This window comes from Arachis ipaensis, chromosome B01, assembly GCF_000816755.2.
Source record: "Arachis ipaensis cultivar K30076 chromosome B01, Araip1.1, whole genome shotgun sequence".
In the NCBI taxonomy this organism is placed as follows: Eukaryota; Viridiplantae; Streptophyta; class Magnoliopsida; order Fabales; family Fabaceae; genus Arachis; species Arachis ipaensis.
In genome coordinates, this window is record NC_029785.2 from 31,635,026 (window position 1) to 31,641,866 (window position 6,841).

Here is a 6,841-nt window from a genome sequence, read left to right on the forward strand (position 1 = left end):
CACTTTAATTGCTTTGATTTACTACTTTCTTGATTTTCAGCACCCAAGACCCTTTTACTTTTCATGCAATTTAATTTCTAGCACCATTTACATTTGTGCCTTTACTTTCTTGTCATTTAAGATTCAAGTCATTTACATTTCCTGCTCTTTAAGTTTTAGCCCTTTACATTTCCCACCACTTAAATTTCTGTCCTTTACTTTCAGCATTAAATCTTCTAGTACTTGTGCCATTTAAGTTTCAACACTTTACTTTCCAGCATTTAAGATTCTAGTGCTTTACATTTTGTTGTTTTACTTTCCTGCAATTTATAATTTCGTCCATTAAATTTCACCAAACTCCTTTCAATATTAGCTTGACTAGACTCATCACCTAACTAAAGTTGCTTGATTCATCAATCCCTTTGAGATCAACCTCACTCTTGTGAGTTTTACTACTTGATGTGACCTGGTATACTTATCGGTAGTTTGTGCAAATGCGTTTTCTGTCCCATCAAGTTTTTGGCACCGTTGCCAGCGACTGATATAGATTGACAATAATTAAGCAGGTGATAGTCTCGATTAAACATTTTTCTTTGTTTTCTTTAAAGCCTACTAACTGTTTGAAACTTTGTGTTTACTAACTTGAACACTACTCTAGCAATAGAGTGTTCTGCTTTGCTTTTGGTTTGTTTGTGTTTGTATATGCTAGGGGGAAGAAGAGGTGCATCCACCTCCTTTGATTCTGAACCAGAGAGAACCTTCTTAAGACTAAGAAGAGAAGCAAGAGGGAAGGGAGTGATTGGAGAAGAAGATTCAGAAGAGGGAGACCAAGAGATGGAGGACAACCTCCATAATCTACCTGAATATGTGGCCAACAACAATGGCCAGTATCCAAGGAGAGTGTTAGCCTCCTATACCATCCCTAATCTAAGAAATTGTGGGAGCAGCATCCTTACTCCCAATGTCCATGCCCATAATTTCGAGCTCAAACCACAACTCATCACTCTAGTTCAGAACAACTGCCAATATGGAGAAAGTGCTGCTGAAGATCCAAATCAACATCTCTCTATTTTCTTAAGGATCTGCGATACAGTTAAAACTAATGGAGTGCATCCTGACATCTACAAGATGCTCTTATTCCCATTTTTTCTAAGGGACAAAACCACTAAATGGCTAGAAGCCATCCCAAAAGAAAGCATTACCAACTGGGATAACTTGGTTAGCAAGTTTCTAGCTAAGTTCTACCCTCCCCCCCTCAAAAAGTCATCAAGCTCAAAACAGAGGTGCAAACTTTCAGACAACTAGAGGGAGAGTCACTATATGAATCTTGGAAAAGGTACAAGGCATTGATTAGAAGATGTCATGAGAACATGTTTAGTGAGTGGGTTAAGCTCCAAAACTTCTTTGAAGGTCTATCCATGAAGGCAAGAAAGGCCTTGGACTACTCTTCAGGAGGGTCATTGCCAATGATGAAGACTGCAGAAGAAGCACATGACCTCATAGACATGGTTGCCAACAATCAATACTTCTATTTTTCGGAATGACAAGCAGCTCCCAAAAGAGGTGTTTATGAACTTGAAGGAGTGGATGCAACTAAGCTCAGAACAAGCTCATGCACCAGCAACTTCAACAACAAATGGAGATGATGTCAAAGAGGATGGATGGATTATAACTAGCTGCAGTGAGTACAACCAACCAACCTCCAATTGTGTGGGGACAAAGTGAAGAGAGTTATGAAGCCTACAACACTGAGCAGTAGCATGAACAAGTTCAATACATGCACAATCAAAATTCTGGCCAAAATGACTTCCATGGGGACATATACAATCCCTCATAGAGGAATCACCCTAACCTGAAGTGGGGAGAAAACCAGAATTCATGGCAGAGAAATTCTAACCCAAACAACTTTCGCAACACAAACCACCAAAACCCCCAACCCACTAACCATAATACATATAGAAGACCCCAAAACAATCCTCCCCCCATCCACTTTCTATCCACAAAATAATCCATCAACTAACCAAAATAACTTCTATCAACCATCAACATCCCACACTCAACCACAACCACAACAAAAATCCCAAAGAATCTCCAACTTAGAGATGATGATGGAGAAACTGATGAAGAATCAAGAAATGGCCAACAAGAATTATGAAGCTTCCATGAGGAATCTGGAGAGGCAAATTGAACAATTGTCTAAGCAGCAACTAGTTGAGAGACCAAGCAACACATTCCCAAGCGACACCATTCCTAAACCCAAAGAGGAATGCAAGGCAATACAACTAAGGAGTGGAAAGACATTGGAGGATGATACCAAGGTTGCCAGAAAGGAAGGAACAAAGGATGAAGAGAATGACCAAAAGGATTCCAAGAAGAATGAAGAACCAAAGGGAAAACAAGTCTTAGAAGAACAACCACAAGAGCAAAGAAAGGAGGTGAAGCCTTATGTCCCTCCTCTACCATACCCTCAAAGGCTACACAAAGAGATCAAAGACTAACAATTCCCAAAATTTCTAGAAATTTTCAAGAAGCTAGAGATCAACCTTCCACTTGCTGAGGCATTAGAGCAAATGCCACTTTATGCGAAATTCCTCAAAGACCTCATCAACAAGAAGAGAAGCTGGAAAGAAAAAGAAACTGTGATCTTAACTCAAAATTGTAGTGTTGTGATTCAAAAATGTCTACCACCAAAACTCAAGGATCCTGGGAGTTTCTTCATATCTTGTACCATTGGTAACATGCCAATTAATAAGGCCTTGTGTGATTTGGGCTCGAGCATCAACTTGATGCCACTCTTGATGATGAGAAGGCTATCTGTAGAGGAAGTGAAACCTACAAGAATGTTGTTGCAATTAGCTAATAGGTCACTCATAATACCTAATAGAGTGGTAGAAAACCTCCTACCCAACATGGGCATGTTCATCTTTCTAGCAGATTTTGTGATTCTAGACTTAGATGAAGAAAGAAGTGATTCAATCATAATGGAAAGACCCTTTCTAGCCATAGCAAGAGCCATCATTGATATAAAAAAAGAAGAGATGATCTAAAGGGTACACGATGAAGAAATAACTCTCAATGTCTTCGAGGAAATGCAACTCCCTGATGGAAAGAAAGACTGCATGAGGATTGAGGATGAGAACTTAAATTGGAAGGAGAAGCCAAAGGAACCATCTCCAGGACCTACAAATTCACTCTTGGAAAAGAAGCCTGAATCTAAAGAAAAGCAGAAGGATCAAGAGGATAGAAAAGCTGAAAAGGAGCCACAAGAAAAGACACCAGAGGGGACAGTGAAGAAGAAGGCTCCTGATATTGGAGAGTCATCAAGAAAAAGGAAGAAGAGTAAGAAAAAGGTGCCTAAGGGGTGGAGAAACAAGAGGATTCCAACAGAAGGGTTCTCACTGGGCGACAAAGTGAAGTTAATTTACCAACAGTTGGAAACACCTCCACATTCTGCTGAATTCTACACTATCAATAAGATCCTCTCATTGGAGCATGTAGAAATTATCAAACAAGAAACTGGAAGAAGGCTCATAGTGAGAGGAGACAGGCTGATAGACTATGATTATCAGCCACCCTAACAGAGAACTAATGTCAATTACTGCTTTAGTGTTAATAATCAATACTTTTCTAGCATGATTTCAGACTTTCATAAACAAATTTGACAGCTGCATTTAGCATTTTAAAGCATATGATTAATTTCTAAGTTTGGTGTGCCTAAAGGAACCCTAAGATGACTTTCAAGCATGAAGATCATATAGACATCTTAGGATATGTACTCAAGCATTTTCTTGAAGTATATAACCAAACATTGAGTTTGGTGTTCTGCATATGCTATGAGTACAAATGACAAGAGTCAAATTTGTTTTAAGCCTTGAATTTCATGAAAGTTAAACCATGCTCTGCATCCTTTTTGAGTTCATGTTTGAAAATAAAGTAGTTATCATGATGATTGAATCAAAGGTGATAAGAATTTTATTGAACTTTTGCATGAATCATATGGTGAACAACAAGTTTGGTGTGCATGGCACCAATGATGATGCATAAGGATCACAAGATATACATCCTAGAAATTGAATCTAATTCTTTATACCACATGGCCAAACAATAAGTTTGGTGTTCACTAATATTACATATATATGCTTACATAAAGTCACATTTTGGTTGATGATTCATGAGGAACACTTAGCCAAATTTTCAAATTTTCAAAAATTGTTTTTTATTTTGCCGCCATTTAAGTTGATTCAATTTTGTTTTGTTGTGGTGAATAGGTACATGGAAGAGGAGATTGATGGAGAGGACAAGTCAAGGAGAGGCTCGGCTATCCTAGATCAAAAGCAAGTCACATGTCTTTGGAAGTTGCTCATTCGGAAGCACAATCATGCACATTGGTTGGTTAGGTGTGTCACCTTGATGACCGAACTTACAAACCTAATAAAGAAGCAATCCTTGTCTCCATTCAATCCTACATGCATACCTTTCATTCCCATCATCCCAAATGCATCCCCACAATCCATTTCTTCACCACCTTTCACTATAAAGTAGCCTTCATTTGGTCCAAGCTTCACACTCAATGTTACACCCTCTTGCATTCATATTTCACTTCTTGTATTCCTCCAAACTCTAAGTTGCACCCGTATGCTCATACCTGTTCAACCCACTCTTATTTTCACTTGATCAAACACTTTACTTAACCTTCAAGCCACACTCTCATTCTACTTTGCACAAGCTACACTAGCCAATCTTTCCCATCCCTTCTCTATCTTCTATTCGGTTCATACAAAGCAACCAATGGCAGCCTCATGATGCGCATAAACTAGTTATGCTACGATTTAGGAAATTGCACGATCGGCAAAATTCCTTCCGGCAAGTGCACCGGTTATCGTCAAGTAAAAACTCACAATAGAGTGAGGTCGAATCCCACAAGGATTGGTTGAGTGAGCAATTCGGATTAGAAGTGTGTTCTAGTTGAGCGGAATCAAGATTTAGATGAGAATTGCGGAATGTAAAATTGGCGGGAAAATTAAATGACAAGAAATTGAAATGGCGGAATCTTAAATTGCATGAATTAAAGAGCAGAAGCTAAATTGCTGAAATTAAAAGGGAATGGGGGTGATTGCATGAATTGAGTTGCAGAATGTAAAGAGAAATTGGAAATCAGAAATGGGGAATTCATTGGGTTATAGGAGATATTGAGATCTCCGAATCAAAACACGTTTATCTCTTCCTCAAGCAATGCGTTCATTGAATTTTGCTTGGCAATCTTATATGATTGGATCCCAATCCCTTGGCTCACCAATTCTCTCTAAAAACGAACAAATTCCCAATCCCTTGGTTTAAATGTTCATAAGAAGAGATGATGCTCGATCACTGATTATACCACACAGTTTCATGAACCACAATTTGGTAGGATTACATGTCACAATATCCATCCAAACCCCAATCCAATTCACTGTGAGAAAGCTTCTCTAGCATGAATCCTCCATTCCTTTCCCAAGGTTCCGAAGGATTCCAATTATGGGTAGTTTCTTTCCCAAGACAACTACCCAATGGAATTAGAACGAGAAGCTTTCTAACAAAATTCAAGAGAAAAGATTGAAGAAGAAGATAAAACTATTATTGATTCATTGAAGTACAATAGAGCTCCCTAACCCAATGAAAAGGGGGTTTAGTGAGTCATAGCTCTGAATTCAATCACAAAGGTATGAAAACTAGTAAAATGAAAAGGTAAAAGAATTCTCTCCTAACTTAAATTCTATCCTATTTATAAACTTTCTATATTGAGCTTCTGTTGTGTTTCTTAGGCTTTGAGGCCTCTCCCTGCTTTCCTTTTGCCTTGGGTTTATGATCCATAATCTTGATGAGGCTGCTGATCCAAATTCTGTAACATTCATTGAGCCAACTTAATGATAATCAAATAATGACACATGACTCAACAAATTGAAATTCCAGACTCATCAATCCTTCAGGCCCAAATCCCATAAACCATGATATTCAATTGGATTTCATGCCAGAGTAAGTTTAAGTTAATGTTTGTGCTCAAATGCTAACTTAAACTTCAATATATTTGGCCCAGAAACCTCTGGCGTTTAAGCTCCAGTTTAGGCTTAAACTGGAACTTAAACTCCACATGTGATATTCAAGCTTCCTTTATTGATTTTGTTGCTTCCTTGCTTAGCCTCTTCTTCCCTGAAATCATCCAAACAATTGCATCAAAGTCTTGCAAAAATTCATGAGAAATCTTCCATTCATAGCATTCAAGTAATATAACTAAAACTCATGGAATTTGTATCAAAATCATACTGTTTGGATGGTTCATTGCTTTGTTATTCATTTAACCATTCTTGGTTACTTAAAGCTCAAGAAAATGCATAAAACAACTAAAACTAACAGAAAAATGCTAGTGAAACTAGCCTAAGATGCCTTGGCATCATTCCACTTTGGTGATTGGGAGATTTGCAGTAAACTAAAAATGAGGAGATATATTAGAATCCCTAGACAGAATTATGCTATTTTTGGTTTAGTGAGAACTTTAGGCTTTGATCTGGGACAATGGAGTTTAGGATTGCTTTTGACTTCCCGAAGCCTTATATTTTATCTCTTTGGGCACTATTACCATACTAAGAACTCTCGGTTCTCATTCCATACATATTTATTTTCTGATGCGGGATGTGAGGCACCTCGCTAAGCGTGCTAGATGATTCATGGAAGCGAAGATTTATATTTTGGGGTTTTCATATTATGTATTTAGTTTGTGTGTGTGTGTGTACATTCTCCACTTTTGTATAAAACTTCTTTTGTCCTTCTTAGAAGTTGACTTCGGAGAATCAGAATTTGTATTTTGTCTCTTGGTATATATATATAT